Here is a 22,626-nt window from a genome sequence, read left to right on the forward strand (position 1 = left end):
AATTCACTTATACCTAGCTTTAATATGCTAAACTTGACGTTATTTAAAATTTGTGTTTCGGGGTTACTATTCACTACACTATTCAAGTCAATTTGTTGACTTTCTAAGGCTTAATAGGTATGGGAATTCCAACTATACTCACATACCATATTTTGGTCACCAATTTTGTTGGTTTTAGTTGTTTTCTCAAATTTTAAGTCTTTTAGGCAAATTTGCAAATTTTCAGTTTTGGTGACTTATATTGCACTGTTCTATTGGTCATGTTACTGTTAGAATTTGGCTAAGTTTTCTTCATAGACATTGTTCTTTAATGTCTTAACTTTATTCTCCTTTTTGAATCACTCAAATTGGAGTTTTTTAGCTCAAGTTATAGCTATTTGAATCATGGCTACCGGATTAGACTTACCCAGATTTTCTAGGCACCAAATTGGTTCTAGCAGTTTTAGGTCACCAACTTTGGGTGGCTAAATGACTTGGTTAAAGGCATAATTTGGGTTTGTATTCTTCATAAAAGTTTTAGGTCTATGTCTCAGCTTTCTACTGGTAAAAGTTCAGGTCATTTAGACCTACCTAGCCCAAGTTATGGCCACATTGTTCATTTGGTCATTTTTATACAGGTCAGATTGCCTAATTTGGATTTGGTCAATTTGTTCACTAGGTTTTAGTAACTTTTTGGGCATGATTCCTAAATGAAAAATGTGTCATTTTGTGTCTAGTTTCATTCCCAATTGGCCTCACACCAATTAAGCTTGTAAATTTTCAGTTTTGGTCCCTGAAAGGGACTTTAGTCATGCTGCCTGCATACTGCCCCCATTCAATCCGAATCTCCACTCACTTCCAACACTTCCAACATACACCAATTGGTCACAAATGACCAATTCTCACCTCAAACAAACTCAAACACACCATTTAACACATTTTCACATTTTTCCTCCTAAAACCATAGGTGCCAAACCCTAATTACCCTAATTGTTACATTTTACTAAATCTAAGCATACCAACATCATTCCTCAACTCCATTAAGCTTCCATACATATTGAATTCAATCAAAACACAAGCATATCCATAGCAAACCCTACATGGCCAAATTTACTTCTAGTCCTTCAACAATTATTTTCATTTCATTTTAAGCATAATTCTAAGTTAGTTAAGCTACAAACACAATAATTAAACAAAAAAAATGTCAAGTTTACTTGCTAACCTTATGCAGAATTTCTTTCCCTTGCAATTCCTTCCTTTCTTTTTTCTTTCTTCTTCAAGCTTCTCTTCTAGTTGAGATAGCAAGTTTTCTTTAGGTTTAGTGTTAAACTTATGGGGCAAAACTAAGTTTTTCAAGCTCAACAATGAGCTTCAATGGAGTTTAGTGAGGGAGAGGGTGAGAGAGATGGCAGACGGCTTGGGAGAAGATGAAGTCCCTTTTTTTTTTTTTTTTCTTTTCTTTTGTGTTTTTAGTCTTATGGAAGACCATAAAATTAAATTAATTAAATTTATTAATTATACATTTATTGCATCATGCATGATGTCATCATCTTTCACTTTTACTTTTTTTTTTCTATTTATTTTTCCATTAGTTCTTTAATTTAATTCCCGATTCTAAAATTTTCTTTTCTCCGATTTTATTTGACAGTTAGGTCAAGAGTCAGTTCTCGGGGTTAATTAACCAAACTATCCCTCGCCGGTTCGATCCAGTTTACAAATAATTCAATATTTCTTCCGGATCTCTGACCTAATTATTTGACCGGCTTAACATTTCTTTTTCATGATTTTCTATTTTCCACTGTGTTCGCAATAGTCCTAAAGACCGTAGCGTCATATTTTACAGTTCGAAATTTGAGTTTAAATTGACTTTGCATTCCTTCCCGAGAAGGTCACCCATCGCTGTGACTCTAGGCTCATTTAACCTCTTATGTTCTATTTTTCTTATTTATACTTAACTAATTGACAATTACTAATTATTTGTGTTCATGACTTATCTTAAGTGTGGTTCTAATCCCCTAAATTATCCGGACCGACACCGATCACCGAAATAGTGAAATATACAAGGCTATACAAATAGGAGTGTTACATGTAAGATTCTGGATTAAATGGTACACTTACAGCTTTCAGGCTCGAACCTGAGATCTCTCCTAAGTGTTCCTCATCATTAACCACGAGGCCAATAAATTATTGGTTAAGAATTAAATAGTTCAAAGTTAGAAAATAGGATAATTGTATAATTGTATTTTTCAAATTATAGAGATTGAATGAAATTCAAGGTAGAGCTTAAAATGATTAGAGAGACTAAAAAGTAAATAAAATAAAAATATAAAAATCAATTAATCTATTTTTTAAAATAGAACTATAAAAAGATTAAATAATTAATTTTACTGAAATAAATGAATTTAATAGTAATTTTTTCAATTTTTTTAGCTCTTAAATTTTAATCATAAAGTTAAATAAATAAAAAAAAAAATTTATTTAATCTTTAAAATTTAGAAGTTGAGATTTAGATTTAGATTCAGGGACGTTGATAGACTTAGAGCCTCACTGATGTCTGGAGAAGGTGATCTTCTGTCTTGTTCCGAAAACAATAAAGTTTCAGCACAAGATACCTTATTAGGCAAAGGATTGAACCAACAATCTGGCATTGAGTTACAACCTGATGCAATACGTTTTGGAACACTTTGTGCTGAAATAACTCCCACTACAACTGCTTTCTTTCCTAATGATGATGAGTATGAACTGGATTGTCCTATTGATGGATTTGCTTCCATACCAGAGGCCATTGAAGATATTCATCAAGGCAAGGTTTGTCGTCTTGTTGCATATATAATTGTGGAATCCAGCAAGTATGTTTAGGAACTACATTCTCTTGAAGAATTATACATTACTGATTGGGGATAATGTTGCAGTTAGTAATTGTTGTTGACGGTGAAGATAGAGAAAATGAGGGAGACCTAACAATGGCAGCATCAAAGGTGACACCGGAAGCTATGGCATTTATTGTCAAGCATGGAACTGGAGTAGTATGTGTGAGCATGGAAGGAGAAGACTTGGAGAGATTGGAACTTCCTCTATTGGTAACACAGAAGGAGAATGAGGAAAAACTTTGCATGGCATTCACTGTATCTGTGGTATATACCTATAACTTTGTTCTTGTGAAGTTCAAAAACTATTGTTTTTATGTTCGCTAAATGGGCAAGAACATCTGTGAAAGAATTGAAACCTTTTCACTTGTTATATGGAAAAAGGTATATTTTTGTATCTCTTCAGTAGACACTTATTTAAAGTTTGACATATGCATTGCAGCTAACAAGTGCATCTGTTTCATAATTAACATGTTTAGGCATTTAACTTCCGTATATTCCTTTTCCACTTTGTTTTCTTTGTAAATATATAACAGTTCATAGCTGTCTTTTTCAACATCTATGGTGCATAGTTCAAATGCAATATTAGAAATATAGCCATAAATCTGGTAGCTTACATTTCTCCTTAAAGAAAAGTAGTTGAAGGTTTCTATGCCCAAGGAATTTGTGCAAACTACTGTTGCAGGCTTTTTGATAGGTTTTGTGGAGTAATCTCAACCATGTTTTTGGTGGCTCCTATTAGAATAACCAAATCATTGCAGTGGATTTGACGATCCGTGCATATTTCATGCCAATATGGATAATTAATCTTTGAGCATTTGAGAAAGGTTTTGGATGTTCCATTCCAAAATAATTTAGATTTCTTCTCAAGGGGATATAGGGAGAGCAACAAACAATTTGGTTAGTATTGATAGATACATAAATCAAAAGTTAGAATTATGAAAGAATTTCCTGGATTCCTATGTTTTTAGGTTAAGCAAAACTAAAATGATAACTTTTAGCAATATGAGGATTAGAAGAAGTGTTGTTAGATTGAATGGAACAGAAATATTTCAGTTGTCATCATAGTTGGGACATGTGTTCCATCATATTGAAAGGAGAAGATTTTGTTGATACGGTATGGGCATAAAGGATCCATGAAACTCACCACAACCAGTTTGAGAAGGCACTTGATGGAGTTGAGGAATAGAATTCTAGTGGTCATTAAAGTTAATATGAAATATCTTTTAGTTAATTGGAATATTTTTCAATGACGATCAATTGTAAGTCTTCAATTATCCTTTATTCAGGAGAGGAAACACTAGAATACTCTTTTAAGTTATTGGGTAGTTTTGAAATTACTTATCTTTTTTACTTTTCTGTCTTTTTTGATTTGAGGTAATTTACATCCTTTCAATCATTGCTGGTGCCTATGTCAGTTAAGGACCAACTCAAATGTTCACTTATGGTTGCATATGAAAATAGCCCTTAACTCTTTCCATCTCCTATGCAAATCTTCCAGCCCTTCTCTATAATAGACAAGACTTTACCAGCTAATATTAAACTAAAAGCCATTAAGTGAAACGATCTTTTCTTATGTCTAGAAATTGCTTACTTTCTTTAGCTAATATCGACTTCATGTCCAACAAGCATTCTGTTTATATAGGATGCAAAACATGGCACAACCACTGGTGTCTCAGCTCGTGACAGGGCAACAACAGTGTTGCTTTTGCCTCTAGAGATTCAAAACCTGAAGATTTCAATCGTCCAGGTCATATTTTCCCACTTAACTACAGGAAAGGAGGGGTTTTAAAAAGAGCTGGACATACAAAAGCTTCTGTCGATCTTGCAATGCTAGCTGGATTAGAGCCTGTTGCCATTTTATGTGAGATTGTAGATGTTGATGGTTCTATGGCAAGATTACCAAGGCTTCAGCAATTTGCGCAAGCAGAAAAAAAATAATTTCTATAGCAGATCTAATCAGGTAAACTAATTAACGTTCATGCTTCACTGCTTCTGTTATCAGATTCAGGGACTTATTGTCACTTCTTATCATATTTACTCGATTGTTGAGATAAATATTCTTAGCTGTTGTAATTAGGAAAAGTTACTACAAGCATCTGAAAAGTGGGTAACTAGCGTTTATGGTATATCTGCACTGCATATCATGCATAAAGAGAAGAAGAAAATGTACATTCTTGTGAATTAGTATATCTGCTGAAGGAACCGTCTTCTACAACTGCTATAATTTTATCATACTTTTAAATATGCTTCAGTTGGGCTAATAATTTGTATCACATTTTTAGTTACTTCTTGGATAAAGAGAACTTAATCAGAGTATACTCATCAGATTTTGTTTATTGGAATTGATATTAGGGTAATTGCTAATTTAATCTTTATATTCCTGTTATTTTGAGTTAATGAAAGTGATACTTGTCTCTATAATGTTTGTATAATTGACAAATATAGGGGAAAAAGAGATAGACTGGTGGAGCTGGCTGCTGCTTCTCCAATACCAACAATGTGGGGACCTTTCAAAGCCTACTGTTACAGGTCATTGCTGGATGGGATAAGAGCATATAGCAATGGCTAAAGTAAGCTAGCAATAGGGCTAAATTCTTTTTGCCACCGCCTTTCTCTAATTCTATGCCTTTTACATTTGCGAACAATTTGTTATAAGAAAAGGATTCAATTTAGGAGTTGGGATGATTAAACCTTCACACATGGTTTTAAATGAAAGCTGTTACGTTTTGTAATGGTCGTTGTTTATAGGTTTTTTGGCCCTCCTGTTACTTTGGCACCTGTTATTTAAAGACATAAAAAATTTTATTCCTATAACGGTCATTACGTCCGTTACTTAACGATAACGGCCATTATTTACTGTTGAGCAATGGTAACGGTCCATTACATTGTTTATTGTTTTAGACTAGATGGGAGGAACAACTATTGCTCATTTTTTTAGTCTGGAGTGTTTTTTACTGTTGTCTCTCACTCTCTCAAATTTCTATATAAACTTTTCTATCTTTCTACAAATCTTTCGCTCCTCTCTTGAGCTAGGATCATTAACAACCTTTCTAGTTCTACACATTTATTTCTTGCATAAAGTGAGTTATTTAATTTTGTTTTTGCTTATTTGTTAAAAGAAATTATGTTTGATGCTAGGTTATTTGTTAAATTTATGGTATGAAGTATTAGTTTGCTTGATCTACATATTTATAAGCTTTGCTCTTTACCATCTACTTCGTTATTTAAACTTTAAATTGATCAATACTAATGATGTCTAAGAACGATGGATTTAATGCCATTATTTGATGTATTTATGCTTATTATTTAGTTGTATATCTTAGTTTTACTCGTGTCTTTAAATCTATGTTAATTTCATGCAAATTTACAAAAAAATTTGTGTAGCAATTAGCCTTTATTGTTACATTACAAGTTGTTAGAAGCCTATTTCTATTACCCACGACTATGACAGCGAATGCGATTTAAATCCATGCCTTCACATGTCTAAAGAAAAGAAAGTGAAATTTTCAATAATTCTTTTCAAGAAATTGCTTTCAGAGAGAATAGAGAATAAGAAAAAGAAGAGATATGTGGAATAATTGGCTTGATGATTTCTCTCAAGCTATGACTATATATATATACACTTATAGAGTCCTTATGAGGGAAGGAATACACAGTTTCAGTAATCAAGGGATTCCTTGATTATAGGGATTTACATCAATCTATACATTCCTATTCTAACACTCCCCCTCAAGCTGGATCTTACATATTGCATGCTCCTAGCTTGATACAAATATACTCAATTTGGAGATGTGAATAAAGATTTATACATGGTTTTTATCGATTTGGAGAAGGCTTATGATAGTGTTTTAAGAGATATCTTATGGAGAGTGTTAGAACAAAAGAGGGTATCTATTAGGTACATACAAGTGTTGAAAGATATGTATGAAGGAGCAACTACTATTATGCGCACAGTGGGAGGGGACACAAGAGATTTTCCTATCTTAGTTGGATTACACTAAGGTTCAGCTGTAAGCCCTTACCTTTTTACATTAGTTTTAGATGAATTGACGAAACATATACAAGAGAGTATCTCTTGGTGCTTGATGTTTGTGGATGATATAGTTCTGATAGATGAGACACGAAAATGAGTCAATAGAAATCTAGAGCTTTAGAGAAGCACTCTAGAGTCAAAGGGCTTTAAGTTAAATAGAACGAAGACAAAATACATGCATTACAAGTTTTGTGAAGCCCGAACTAGTGACAGGGAAGGAGTTAGTTTGGATGGAGTAGTACTGCCCCAAAGTAATCACTTTAAATATCTCGGCTTAATCCTTCAAGTAGATGGAGGATGTGAGGAGGATGTTAGTCATAGGATTAAAGCTGGATGGTTGAAGTGGAGACGTGCTACAGGAGTTTTATGTGATCGCAGAATTAAAGAAAAATTTTACCGTACAGCCATACGACCGGCCATGTTATATGGTAGTGAGTGTTGGGCGCTGAAGGAGTCGTATGTGTCTAAGATAAGAGTCGCGGAGATGAGAATGTTAAGGTGGATGAGTGGCCATACTAGACTAGATAAAGTCCGTAATGAGAGTATTAAAGAAAAGGTAGGAGTTGTGTCAATTGAGGATAAGTTGAGAGAAGGGAGATTGAGGTGGTTTGGTCATGTGAAGTGTAGACATACAGAGGCTCCAGTTAGACAAGTAGAGCACATTAGGTTAGAGGATAGAAAGAAAAGTAGGGATAGACTTGAACTGACTTGGATGAGAGTAGTACAACATGAGTTAGAAGCATTACACATTTTCGAGAATTTAACCCAAAATCGTTTAGAGTGGAGAAAGAGAATCTATATAGTCGACCCCAAATTTTTGGGATAAAGGCTTAGTTGAGTTGAGTTGAGTTGAGCTTGCTAACTGATAATTTGAACTGAAAAAACTAATAGCAATACATCTATATTCGAACTTTTGTTTAATAAAATGACAATATATGTGTTTCATCCTCTCATGAAATATAAGATTAGAAGCAATATGTAATGCTGCTTGATTGTCACAAATCAACTTTATTTGTTTATCATCTCCACATTTTAACGCTTAAAGAAGCTGCTTTAACTATATAAGCTCACATGTAGCCAAAGTTATAGCTCAATACTTTGCTTTTGCACTTGACCTAGCCATCACGTCTTGCTTCTTACTTTTTTAGGATATTAGATTCCTTCGATTAGAATGCAATATCTTGAAGTTGACCTTCTGTTTGAAGGGGATTTGCCCAGTCTGCATCAGAATACCCTACAATCTGTATATGTCCCCTGTCCTCATATAACAGATCCTAACTCGAGGCTCCTTTAATATACCTGAAAAATTCAAACTATTGCACTCCAGTGACCATCACAAGGATTTTGTAGGAACTGCCTAATATCACTTACTACGAAAGAGATTTCTGGTTGTATGATTATGAGGTAATTTAACTTACTAACAACTCTTCGCAACTAACCAGGATCTTTCAGAGGCTCCCTTTGTCTAGGAACAAGCTTAGCATATGGGTCCATGGGAGTATCAACAGGTTTGCAATTTAACATGCTAGTTTCTTTCAATATATCCGATGCATGTTTCCTTTGTGAAATAAAAATATCATTGCTAGATTGAGCAACCTCAATGCCTAGGAAATATTTCAACTTCCTCAAATCTTTGATTTGGAAATGACCTGTCAGATGTTGTTTAAGTTAGGCAATGCCTTCATGATCATTACCTTTTATGACAATATTATCAATATAAACTATCAAATAAATATACCTGTTGTTGAAATTAGAGGATTGAAAAATTTTGTGTATATTTTATACCAATCAATTGATTTATAATGATTTTAATTTATACACAAAGGCTAGAACCTAAATAGGAAAACAATAAAAGCTAATAAATACAAATATCCCTAATTTATAATCTAATTTATAGCTAATGCACTAATTAAGGGATTCTAACACTCCCCCTCAAGTTGGTTCATGTATGTTGCATATGCCCAACTTGCAAACTAGGGTATGAAACACTTTGAAACTTAATCCTTTAGTGAATACATTAACTAATTGGTCTTTCGAACCTACAAAAGAGACACTTAATGAACTATCCACAATTTTTTCTTTTATGAAGTGTCTGTCAATCTCTATATGTTTGGTTCGAGCATACTGAACTGAATTATGAATATATTGATGACAGCTTTGTTATCACAAAACAAGGACAAACCACTAGCTTCCAGCAGCTTAATTCCTCCATCAACTTCCATAACCACAATAACTCACAGATACCTTGAGCCATTGCTCTGAATTCAGCCTCTGCACTGGATCTAGTTGTCACATTTTGCTTCTTGCTTCTCTAGGTGACAAAATTACCACCAACAAACGTATAGTAACCTGATGTTGATCTTTTATCATCAAGAGATCCAACCCAATTTGCATCTGTAAATGCCTTAATCTGAAGATGACCATGCTTTGAGAAAAGAAGTCCTTTTCCAAGTACAAATTTTAAGTATCGCAAGATGCTATGTGGAACAGAACACAAGATAGACATAGAAAACAATAGAAGATATCATAAAAGGAGACCAATTAGGAAGGAGCAGGATAGGAGGAGGATCAGGGTTGATACTTGAAATGTTGGATCACTTACAGGAAATTAAATGGAGCTTGTGGATACCTTGGAAAGGAGAAAAGTGAATATTGCTTGCATTTAGGAGACTAAATAGGTAGGAGAGAAAAGTAAGGAAATGGGTAATTCAGGGTACAAACTGTGATTTACCGGAAAGGAGAGAAACAAGAACGGAGTGGGCATAATCATAGATAGGACATTGAATGATGCAGTAATAGCTGTGAAAAGAGTAGGAGATAAAATTATACTAGTAAAGCTAGTACTAGAAGGAGAAACAATAAATATAGTTAGTGCTTATGCCCCACAAATAGGACTAGACAGTGAGAGTAAACAAAGGTTTTGGGAAGATGTGGATGATTTAATGCAAAGCATACCAAATGAAGAGAATGTTTTTATTGGTGGAGATTTGAATGGACATGTCGGAAGTGATAGACAAGGTTATGAGAATGTTCATGGAGGTTTTGGTTTTGGCAGTCGAAATGAGGAGGGAAAAAGCATCCTGGATTTTGCTATGGCATACGACCTAATACTAGTAAATACCTACTTTATAAAAAGAGAGTCACATTTAGTGACTTTCAAAAGTGGGCAACATAGAAGCCAAATCGACTTCCTCTTAACCAGGAAGACAAATAGAGCTATATGCAAGGATTGCAAGGTCATTCCAGGAGAGGCTTTAACAAGTCAACATCGGTTGGTGATCTTGGATGTCAAGTTTAGGAACAATTCAAGTGAGATAAGAAGAAATAGTGTAGCTCGAACAAAGTGGTGGGATTTCAAAGGAGTAAAGCAAGTGAAGTTCAAAAATGAGTGTAACACCCCTATTTGTATAGCCTGGTATATTTCACTGTTCTGGTGACCGGTGTTGGTCCGGACAATTAAGGAGATTAGAACCATACTTAAGACAACTAGAGAAACCATAAACACAAATAATTAGTAATGTTCAATTAGTTAAGTATAAATAAGAAAAACAGAACATAAGAAGTTAAACGAGCCGAGAGTCACAGCGATGGGTGACTTCCTCGGGAACGACTGCGAAGTCGTTTTAAACTCAAATTTCGAACCGTAAAATGTGACACTGCAGTCCTTAGGACCCTTATGAAAACAGTGGAAAAGAGAAAATCACGAAAAAGAACTGTTAAGTCAGTCAAATAATTAGGTCAGGGAGCCGAAAGAAATATGAAATTATTTCCAAACCGGGATGAACCGGCGAGGGGCAATTTGGTCAATTAACCTCGAGAGCTGACTCCTGACCTAACTGTCAAATAAAATCGGAGAAAAGAAAATTTCGGAATCGAGAATTAAATTAAAGAACTAATAGAAAAATAGGAAAAAAAAAAGAGAGGAAAATGAAAAAGTAAAAAGGTGATGACATCATGCATGACTTCATGCATGATGTCATAAACAAATTAATTAAATTGTTTATTAAATTGGATTTTTGGTCTTCTAAAAGGGATAAAGATAAAAGAAAATAAAAAGAAAAAAAAATTAGAATTGTCTTCTTCCTTCTCATCTTGCCGCCCCACCTTCTCCCTCTCATCTCCATGAAAATCCTCCATTAAAGCTTGCACTCAAGCTTTAATTCTTCCACTCAATCTTCATAACTCCCCTAAAAACCCTACTAGAGCTTGTTATTGCAACTTAGGAAGAAGAGTATAAGAAGAAAGAAGGGCTAAAGCTAGAGATTTGAAGCTTTAAGTTAAGGTTAGTATGTTAACTTCTTATTTTTCCATTTAAATGCATAATTAGTGCTTGAAATGAGCTTAGAATTAATGAAATGAAATAAAAATATGGGGGAAGGACCATTGCTGAAATTTCGGCCTGGTTGATGGGAGTATGATTTTGTATGGTTTGATGTGTTTAAAGGGAATTAAAGGTGTTAGTAAACTTACATGAGTATGGTAGTAAGATGGAAATGCATAAATGTGATTAAATGCATGAGATGGATGACTTAGGGTTTGAATGTTAGGGTTTGTGAACCAAAATTTGAAGAAATGAGTAAATGGCATGTTTGACCTATTGTGAAGTGAAAAATGGTCAATTATGACCAAATGAGTTGTGTTTGAATTGTTTAAAGTGAAGCCAAATTCGGAGGTTAAATGCAGCATGACCAAGTCAACTTTGAAGGACCAAAACGGAAATTTTATAAGTCCAATTGATATGGCACCAATTGGAGATGAAAATAGACATAAAATGACACAATTTTCATTAAGGAACTATGCCCAAAAACTAACTAAAATGTGGTATGTGGGTGAAGTTAGAGTTCCCATACCTATTAAGCCTTAAAAAGTCAATAATTTGACTTGAATAGTGTAGTGAATAGTAACCCGAAACACAAAAACTTCGAGAACGTCGAAATTAGTACATTAAAGCTAGGTAAAAAATGAAGTGAAATTTATTTTTGGATTTATGCTAAGTTATGATACTGAAACACTGTGAAACTGTGTGTTTCAGCTGAAAAAGACTTGGAAATTCGAAGAGACTGAGTCAAGGCTTCAAGGAGACTCAAGTCAGGTTTGTGCACAATAATAATTGTTTAAATATTTTAATCTCAAAAATTTGACTTCTTTGATTAATTATGTACTGTGTTGCCATTTTATAATCGTAAATGTGACTTTAGAAATTGATCAAATTTCTCATAAATTGTTGTATAAATTGTTTTGAATTGATTTTATGTTCACACTTAGCATGATAGTACCACATTATTCCTCCTCCATTTATGGGGTTGAGATTGTTTATTTTCCTCCCTCTCTGGCTTGCCAGTTGAGGTTGTAGATCGGATGAGTACTCATTAGCTAGCTAGCTAGCCACCTCCCTCATTGATTTCGATTAATGGGGTTGAGATTGCTTTGTCGTGGTGTACAACGCGGCATTGATTGGAAATTTTGTGTCATGGCTTAAGTTGTGTATGACTTTGGCAACACTGTATTTATGAAATTATTTGACTAAACTGTGTTTAATCGATTATTTGACAAAATGGTGGTATTATGAACTTTGATAATTGTGAAATGTGATTGACAAATATTTAAATTGTGTTTGGCAATGAATGATTTATTTATTGTATTTTAAATTTTTATTGTGCACCACTGAGTATTTTTATACTCAACGATAGCTTATTTTGCTGTCGCAGATAAGAGCAAGGAGAAAGCAGCAGAGTGAGCTGCTGTTAAATCGAGGACTACTCTGACCATTTTGTACGGGTATTATTTTATACCCTTGTAGATAATCGTGATGTAAATATAAAAATGTTGTATGTATCAATGTAGTTGAGCAGTTGTAAATAAATTGTAATAATATTATTTTGGATTTTCTTCTGTAAATTTAATATTTGTACATATGAATTTTCTGCTTTATGCTTTTGTCGACACCATATTTTGGCCGATCCCCAGAATCAATAAACCTTGAAACCGATCCCCAGAATTAATAAACTTTGAAACCGATCCCCAGCACTAAATTTTCCTTTGCCAGCCAACTACATTTCCGACCTCTCTTTGCCATATTACCGATCTCTCTTCACAGAGAATCGAATAAATGCTAAGCCCTCGTATCATCTAAAGTCTTGCCAAGTCGCTCACCGATCTCTCAAGCAAATTGTTAAATTTCCTGACCGGCTGATTACATTCCCGATCTCCCCTGCCAAACAAAATTGAATCAATACTAGATCTTTATGTCACTGGTCTTATTGCCGATCTCTCATTTTAAGTTTAGGAATAATTAAGATTCCAATCCGATGTAATGATGATCTTGATTTTAAGTGGGTTCACCAAATTTCCAAGTCCCGATTAACGTTGATTCCCTATCGATCTCATGCTCATTATGTTTTCCGATCTCTCACACTTAGGTTAATAATCTCTTTCAGTTACTTCGATGTACTCAGACAATCAAGTATTAAGTAATTTAGAGATTTTTCGATCACAATCATTCATTGAACAAAAGAGGCATTCCATTTCATTTCAAAAAATTGTACAAGTCATTCAGCTGGAGGATCACCCCCAGTCTGATCTACATTTTGTCCGTTTTCTCCCTCACCCTCCTCCTCACTATCCTCACCCTCGCCTCAGGAGCAGTCGGCCATCCAAGAGAAGTCCTCCTGCAGGTAACGCTCGAGCTCGGCTAAGAGATCCTTGTGAGCATTCACGTAAGCACTGGCTATTCCTGTCACCATCTCTTCATCTTTTGCCTTAAGCTCCTCGGTAAGATGAGCGACCTGAGCAGCTTCGTTGGCCTGGAGCGCCTGGGCTTCTCCAAGAGCATGATCCCTCTCAGCCAGAACATGAGTCTGTTCGGCCAGCTTATCCTCATAGTACTTCATCCTCCCCTCAATTTGAGATATGTAATCTTGAGCGGATGAGAGTTGGGATCAGAGGGATGCCACTTCTTGACTCTTCCTTTCGACTTCTCGACTCTTCTTCTCGACCTCCTTACCCAGGCGGTAAGCCTTTTCCCGAACTATGTGCTGGTTCACCAGGCACTCTACATTCAGACTCATGGAGCGGGTTAGGATGTCGTCAAGATTGTCCGGAGACAGTCTGTCCCGATCCTCCCGAAGGCAGATGGAAGACCCCAAGACTTTGGCAAAATCGGGGTTCTCCCGAACAGTCCGGTTGTTCTCTAGAGAAGTGATCAGCACTTGGGCGCCACGAGAAGAGGGCCTCGCAGGAGGTCGAGAACGACCCCCTTCTGTGCTTGGAGCAACTGGAGGAGGTGGAGCCGGCTCTTCCCGTTGAGGAGGAGATCGGACAGCTTCTGTGATCGGCGGTCCCGAAGGTCGGGGCGGGCCTCCTTGCGTCTCCCCAGGTTCATGGCCGGGTGTTTGAAGTAGTGCCGAACGCTTCATCTCCTTTATTTTCCGGGAAATCTCTCTTTCTTTCTTCCGCTTCCTGGAACCCTCACCACCCGCCATACCTGCACAAAAAAGAGGTCAGTGAGATCGCTAAGGTCCAAAGATCTGAGAAATAGAAAATACCGATGCCAAGATCAGAGAGCTGAAGCCCGCGACTTTCGCCCGTGATCAACTCCATCGTCCAATGATGCAGCTCGGCAGTCACCGCATCTAAACAGGAGTACTTTTGAGTGGCAGCTTGATTCTTCAGTTCCATCACTATTAGGTTTTCCTCCTTATTTAGGGTAATACGCTTCGGAATCAAGGGCCCCTGGTGCCACCAGCTACGGGGGAAGTCCTCAAAGCAGGTCGGATTTTTGCTCCTCAGAATGAAGAAGCGGTTCTTCCAATTCTTAAGGGAGGAGGGCAGATCGGTGAAGAGCCCACAATGAGGCTTCGCCTGAAAGAACCAGTGCTCATTGTCCTTTCAGCGAGTCAGCCTGTGCAGTTCGGCGAACACCTTAGCCATAGGTCTGATTCCCTTAGCTCGGCACAGGCCTCGGAAGGCTACCAAGATCCGCCATGAGTTAGGATGAATTTGGGCAATGCACACTTGGTGAAATTTTAGGACCTCCTTGAAGAAGTCGTCCAGAGGGAACCGAAGACCTGCCTTTAACTGTTCCTCGTATACCATAACCATGTCATTCTCTTCAAAGGAGTGATCGGCTCGGTGATCGCCGTGACACCGGATAAGTTCATATGAATCGGGCTCAATGTTGTACTCCTGGCTAAATGATTGCAGATCGGATTCTTGCAAAATCGATGGCAGCTCGTCCATAGGAAGATTCTCCCTCCCTGAAGTAGGTGCATGCCTTGATGGTGCGATCCGCCCCCGAGCTGGAACGGAGACCCTAGGAAGTTCTGGTTGTGCGCTCGGCCCGACCACCTCTTCTTCTTCAGACGACCACGAGAACTGAATGGAAGGTGGGCTTGCCGCTCTCTGACTTTCGGTGCCGTTCATTTTAAGGAAAACAAAGAACTTAAAGCTAAAAGAAGGATTAAAACCCTTACCGGAGCTTGAGCGGAGTCGGAAGAGCTTGAAAAATCGGGAGAGTTTTGGAATTGCTCGCGAGAGACAGAAAATGGCATAAGTGAGAAACTGGCTAACCCCTACCCCTATTTATACTCGTCCGAGCATTTAATGCTCACGATGTCCCAGGCAATGCATCGGGATTCGCCAGCTGTTCTGACACGTCTCTCAAACACTCCAAATTCCATAAAGAGAACGGCTAATTAGAGATCGACATATTTAGATAAATGTTTCGAATTGCAGATCAGTTAAGGGTTGTTCAGTTAGGAACCAGATCGGATAAACACATCAGAGATCGGAAAATAATCAATGCAATAATAATAAGATGATAATTGACTTTTATTTCCAAAAGATCGGATTACATCATTTGGGCGATCTCTAGGGATCGGAATAATAGAGATCGGAAGATGGGAGATCAGCATGAGAGATCGGAATAAGAGCGTGGGAGGGATCGGAAGGCAAAAAGAATAAGACAAATCCCAAATAACCGTCGTCAGAATCAGAGCCGAGGTAGTTAAAGCGTGGCAGACGAGATCTCCACCGCACGCCTAAGAATCGCCTTAATCGCCGACAGTGCTGGTATGTCATGTGATCTGTACATCTCAATCTCCACCGTTGATCTCACTTGTAAGGACAAACCCGGAACCCTTGGATCAAGAGAGAAGACGACAAGACCAGCGTCTTTCGCTCTTAGCCCTCAGATCGTTCCGGACAAGAAGATTTGGGACCGTCAGATTGAAAGAAGAAAAGGACAAATATTCTGAAGAGTGATCTCAGCCATTCATTTTGATTCTCTTTAATTCCTGAACATCCGATCATGTCCTTCAAAATCTTGACCCTCCATCTCCTCAAAATAAATCCACGACCCTTCATGGGGAGCACGATTCCTATAAATACTGCATGAAAAACTGCTCAAGGGGCGGGCAAAAAAGAGGTAGTTATTATAGCGGAAGTACTCTGAAACTTCTTTCAGTTTGTTACTCTGATACTTAGAAGTGTTGATTAGAAAGACTTTTGAAACTAGTTTTCTGAAGTGTTTTCTTGAAAAGGATTCTGAATACTGGAACTCTACATTTTCAGTTTGTTCATTATCTGGTCACACTCTCACTTTCAGCCCTTTATCATCTCTGTTTTCATTCCCATTGTCCAAGCTCAACTTCATTCCACTCGGTTTTTATCTTAATCTGATTGCATTTTAGCTAAGCACCCTTGATTCACGAACATAACATCCCTCGGGCTAATCATCCATTGTCTTATCACTATTTGTCACCCGTAGTTATTTCAATAGATTTGGCTCCTTACGGTAAGAGCTCATATTCTTTATTTTATTAAGTGTTTACGTTTACTTTTCGTACTTTCTTTGTTCTTCTTACGTATGCGATTTTCTCCAAGTTCATTTTGTGCAAAAGAACCCCAAAGAATGTTACTCTCAAGTTATCTCTTTAGTGATTAGTCCATCATTTTATTAATCTTCATCATTTCTGAATGCAAGTTTTCTAGCTCCTAGTAGCGTGTAAGTGGTTGGGTAAAACGTAGGTAACTGCAACTTAAGGGTCTCTTTTAAAAGAGAGAGCCTGAATAACACGTCAGGAAAATAGCCAAACTATTAGGCTGACGTAAACGGCAATTCGGCAAGATGCCATAAAGTGGAATAAAACCAAAGTAAACGAAACAAAATAGATCGGACATTAATAGGTATTGGTAAGATGACTACATGGAAGGTCGGTAAATCAAGTCTAGTATCCCCCGTTTAGTCACAAGGTATCAAGAAGCCTTATCCCCAGCATCTTTGAATGCCAGAATCCTTAGCTTTAGGCTCTTATGACATGTAGCTGAAATTAAAATTCGGGAGATTGGAAAAGTCCCTTTCAGGCTCCTGTTAATCTAAAAGAGATCGGAGGAGAGTTCTTATCCGGTCTCAACTCAAAATTTTAATAAACATTAAATAGAGATCGGAGGAGAGTTCTTATCCGGTCTCAACTCAAAATTTTAATAAATATTAAATAGAGATCGGAGGAGAGTTCTTATCCGGTCTCAACTCAAAATTTTAATAAACATTAAATAGAGATCGGAGGAGAGTTCTTATCCGGTCTCAACTCAAAATTTTAATAAACATTAAATAGAGATCGGAGGAGAGTTCTTATCCGGTCTCAACTCAAAATTTTTAATGATTTAAAAGAGATCGGAGGAGAGTTCTTATCCGGTCTCAACTCAGAATTTTAACAAATATTAAAGAGTTCGGAGAAGAGTTCTTATCCGATTCTTAAATTAAATTTTAATAAAATATTCCTTTCAAATAAAATTAACATACAACAGTAACTCACTAAGGTTGTCTCATTTACTTATGTATCTGGGTGATCCAAATTTAGTGAAAAATCAAATGTTCCTTTAGTCAAAAGGATTAACATGTCCATTCAAGCCCTCCTAACTAATGCAAAATTAAATCTGCTTACCCTTATTAAGGGACGAGGTGGGGTGCCTAACACCTTCCCCACCCGTTTACGGACCCCGAACCTAGAATCTCTGTCTTGAAGTGGTTTCATTTCAATCTATTTTCACAAATGGTTTTCTTTAGTTTCCCTCAAAACTAAGGTGGCGACTCCTCACTCTTTCCCACTTCGGTGAGGGTTCGTTCAGGCGATCGCAAAATCCCTTGCGACAGCTTGGCGACTCCGCTGGGGACATTCATTTGACTTAACCCCGGTCTAGAGGTCCAAAAGAAGATTTAATTTTCCAATAGTTAGGTAGGCTCACCCGGCGATAGTTTACGTGTTAATTTTTGTTTATTCCTACTAACTGTTCCGCTTGTTTTGCTTGTTTTGCTTGTTTTATCCTCTTACAGTGCTCTTCGTTTCGAAAAAAAAGGGAAAAAGGAAAAAATGGGAAGAATAAAATCCCCCTAAATTGGGAAGAGGTAAAGGTGTCCCTTCACACACTGAACACTCACACGATGTCCTCACACACTTCGGTCCTATACCCGGGCTTTCTTACCCTATTAGGAAAGTAGGAGGGGGTCATGTAGCGGTACCCGTGGGTTTTACCCCGTTAGTATCTGTGAAGGTTTCTGCTCAGATTGAAACTCGTTCTATCCACTGTGATACTCATGGAATTTTCCCGATAACATCATGGTTATAGAACGAGGCTCTCTTTATTCTGATAGGGGCAATTTGGGAACCTGTGGCTTTTAGAAAATTAGACCTTGAGCTAAACTATCACAATAGCTGAAAGCCGTAGTAAGCTACCTTATAAGATAGAACTATCCAATTAGGTAGCACTCATCCGGTATTAGGAGTCTCCCTATGCTAGGACAAAAGGGGCATACTTACTCTTACCCTATGCTGCTTTAATTTCCTTTTGCTCATTTTTGTGAGGGTAATCTTGAATTCTACTGAAACACCTACACATTTTCCTACTTTGATAAATGTGTATGTGTCACCCTGCCAACAGTATGATTCAAAATTACCCAAATTTATCTTGCTAACGAGTTTTTCCGCAGGCATCATCAAACCAAGAGTCTGTGAAAAGGATAAGGCATCATTTTTATCATGGCATCCTTGAGTCAGTCGGCAGAAGAAGTCCAGAATGCTAAACTTTGGTCCGAATCAACTCATACTCCAGTACCCTCGCAAAATAATGTTTCCAAGGCACATGCTAGCTTACTACCCTCATGGGATCTGAATAAAATTGAGGTCAGAATGAACAGCCTCGAGGGTCTGTCTAATGGTTGGAGGTCGCTTCCCGATCAGGTCAAGGCACGATTTGAAAAGAAATACGGAAAAATTGCCACCCTAATGCGAGTCAATGTCCAAATCCCGGCATTAAAGGCCATGCTGTCAGTTTGGAATCCTAAGTACGGGGTATTCTCTTTCAATGACATTGATACAGTTCCCACTATGGAAGAATATCAGGCATTACTAGAGATTCCTTACTCAACACAGAATCGGATCTACCTACACCTTGAGCATAGGCAGACCTGGAAACGATTAACACATTTGTTGGGTATTCCTTCGGAGGAGGCAAAGTCAAAAGAAACGGTCAAAGGGAACACGCATGGATGGTATTGGACCTACCTCGAGAAGCGGTTAGATCAATACCTCCAAGAGAAACAGTGGGATCAAGCTTCAGTAGCACTCGCATTGGGAATCTATGGCCTGATTTTGTTCCCGGGACCATTAGGAATCATAACCTGCAGCACGGTGGAAGTTTTCTGGGCGGTAGAAAGGCAGGAGGTCAATCCGATACCGGCTATTCTTGCGGAGACCTTATTAACCCTTACCTACTGCAGACAACAGGGTAAAGGGTCCATCAAGTGTTGTTCTCAATTGTTATATCTCTGGATTATCAGTCACATGTGCCCTGTGGAGACAAAGGGATTGACTTGGTACCTTGACCAGCCTCCCATCGAGAAGATGACTCGGTTAATAATCAGTCCGAAGAATGAACAGCAGTGGCGAGAACAGATTTTGAGTATCAATAGCCATGATTATTGTTGGAGGAAGCTGTGGCCATCAGGCCAATCTGTTTTGATCAACATGGGAGGTAATCAGTCGGTGTCCCTAATCGGAGTAACCGGATACACAAGTTACACTCCGGCATTGGTAATGAGGCAGTTTGGCTCGACACAGACCAGAATCGACATTGAAGAATACCACCACGGTCATTTCTACCATGAGCTCAAGGAAGAGGAAGGGTTGAAAATGGCTCGCAGATCTTGGGAAAACATCTCTCTGATGGAAAGGTCGCCTAAAGGTCCAAGTGCCACATGCGATTATCTTGAATGGAGGGCTGGCAGGGACCGAGAACACTCAACTGTAGAATTCGAAGACAGCGACCCTCGCCGGAACGTCCTATTAGAAGAAGCTGATAGTCATTTGATAAACTCACTACAAAAGGCAAACACCGAAAACTCGCAACTGCAAGAACAAATAAAACAGTTGGAGGACAAACAGCAGATTCTCAAGAGGAAAGTAAGAAGGCTCAGGGAAGAGGCAAGGGCCGAAAAAATGAGTTTTGAAGAGCAAGAGATACGGTGGGAAAAGGAAAAAAACTCTCTCCACGCTGTAATGAAAGAAGTAGAAGCACAGAATAGTAAGCTTCAGGAAAAGATGAAATACCAAGAGATACTCGTTGAAGAGTATAAATAGGAAAACAAAAAGAAGAAGCTCGAATTAAAAGAACAGACACTACTCATCAACGATATCTTGAAGGAATGTGCTAAGGAAAGGAAGGAGAAAGAAAGACAAGCTGCTCTCTATCAAGAGCTGAAAGAGAATGTTGACCAGCTGGAGAGAACGATAGCACAGGGAAAGCAAGAACTCCTACCTGAATCCGAGTATGCTCTAAAAGCATTCAACCCTGCCAAACAAGAAGAAAGGTTATATGAGTATCTCAGAAAATGTCATCTCATTATAAAAAACCTCCCAGAGCCTAGGTCGATGTAAAGAATACGGTGTACAAATTATTCAGTTAATGAAATGATTTTTGGACCATTGTTTAGCAAATTTGTGAATGAATAATATGACTCCCGTAGGAACTCCCTCGCTAGGGTTATATGAAAAATTGAATGCGCTATATGGACAGGTATCATAAACGCGCCTTCAATCCAGTCATTCACAGTCAGACTATCGAACGACGCCATGATAAAGTTGATGCAATTATCCTTTCACAGATTTCATTCTGGCTCCCAAATGCCACTGTATCCTTCGTCCAGACCAGGACTTTTAGTTTCTTTACAAAATTCAAAATTCATTAAAAATCCTTTTTTTGACTCCCTACAGGAAATCAACATTGCTTCAAATAAGGCAAGTCTGACCAAACACACGGTTCAACCCAAGCGAGTGTACTTAACAAGATCTCGAACAAAAAAGATAATGGAAGATCAGGAACAAGTACAGAACCTACAAGGGCAAGTATCTGAACTTAAAGACCAGGTCTCAGAACTTATGAGACTAATGAGGGAAATGTCCCAGAATAAGCGACTGGACCTTAACCTACCATTACCTCCCCACCTCCTACAACGGTTGATTCTCACTACACTTCAACCTCTTTCACTTTCCGACCATCAATCCGGATCCGATTCTGCATCACAACCTTCCCACTAAATAATGAACCTCCTTTCTCTTATTATCCAGCCATCCCGAACGCCGAACCATCCCTTTCGGTCCCGAACCCTCCAATTCATTCTGCCCCTCATTTCCCAGTTGGGGGAGTACCTCACACAACAGGAGGAGAAAGTAAGATGAGAGAAAATGAGAAGCTGTCCGCTCTGGAAGAGAGATTGAGAGCTATAGAGGGCCTGAATATGTATGGCTCAGTTGACGTGGCATCACTAAGATTAGTACCGAATGTGGTGGTGCCGCCCAAATTCAAAGTCCCCGATTTCGACAAGTATACTGGGAATTCGGACCCTCGAATTCATTTGGCCACCTATATTGCCAAGATGTCCTCTATGACAGATGATGACAGATCGTAATCCACTTCTTTCACGAGAGCCTCTGGAAGCACACGAGGTGGTGCGTTGATTAGACAGAAGCAGACTGCGCTCATGGAAGGATTTAGCCAAGTCCTTTTTGAAGCAGTATAAATTTAACTGTGATGTGGCCCCCACAAGGAGGGATCTTCAAAATGCAGTGCGAAAGACTGAAAGTTTCAAGGAGTATGCCCAGAGATGGAGAGAAAAGGCGAAGTACATCCCGGTGACCAATAATGAGCTATGCTCTCTATTTATCGAGACTTTGAAGGCTCCTACTTCAACTTGATGATTGGAAACACTTCCAACTTCTCTCGACATCATCCAAAGTGTGAGAGAATTGAGGCCAACTTAAGAATGGGACGATTGCAGGAGTCACCGAGAACCCCAGAAAGAAGCGCCAATTTTGGCAAGAAAATGGAGAGTGATGTGCATTCCATCACTCGACAGAATAATTACTCCCCATTTCCCCAAAATAATTACCGGCCATATCCTTCCTCTCATGGTCAAACCATCGCAAACATTCCGCCTCCTCTCCCAAATTATCCACACCCGCGCCCATAATATCCCCCGCCTGCAAATTACCAACCAAGACCACCTCCTCCTCCTGTTCAACCAAGACCACCACAAAACAACCCAAGACCTCCAAGGAACCCTGATCCACCTCTTCCCCTCCCTCTCAATGAAATATACCGATACCTTGTCGGTATAAACCAAATTGTACCAGTCCCCTTGGGCCGATCCGGTAGCCATATCCCGGTGGTATGATGCCACTTGCCCATTGT

General features: G+C 38.2%; 1 pseudogene; it reads left to right on the top strand.

Annotated features, from left to right (window-relative positions):
* Window positions 1-2,493: 2,493 nt before the first annotated feature.
* LOC110670542 (bifunctional riboflavin biosynthesis protein RIBA 1, chloroplastic-like) overlaps window positions 2,494-22,626 on the top strand; it is an 83,656-nt pseudogene continuing 63,523 nt past the window's right edge.

This window comes from Hevea brasiliensis, chromosome 10 (assembly GCF_030052815.1).
Source record: "Hevea brasiliensis isolate MT/VB/25A 57/8 chromosome 10, ASM3005281v1, whole genome shotgun sequence".
Taxonomy (NCBI): Eukaryota; Viridiplantae; Streptophyta; class Magnoliopsida; order Malpighiales; family Euphorbiaceae; genus Hevea; species Hevea brasiliensis.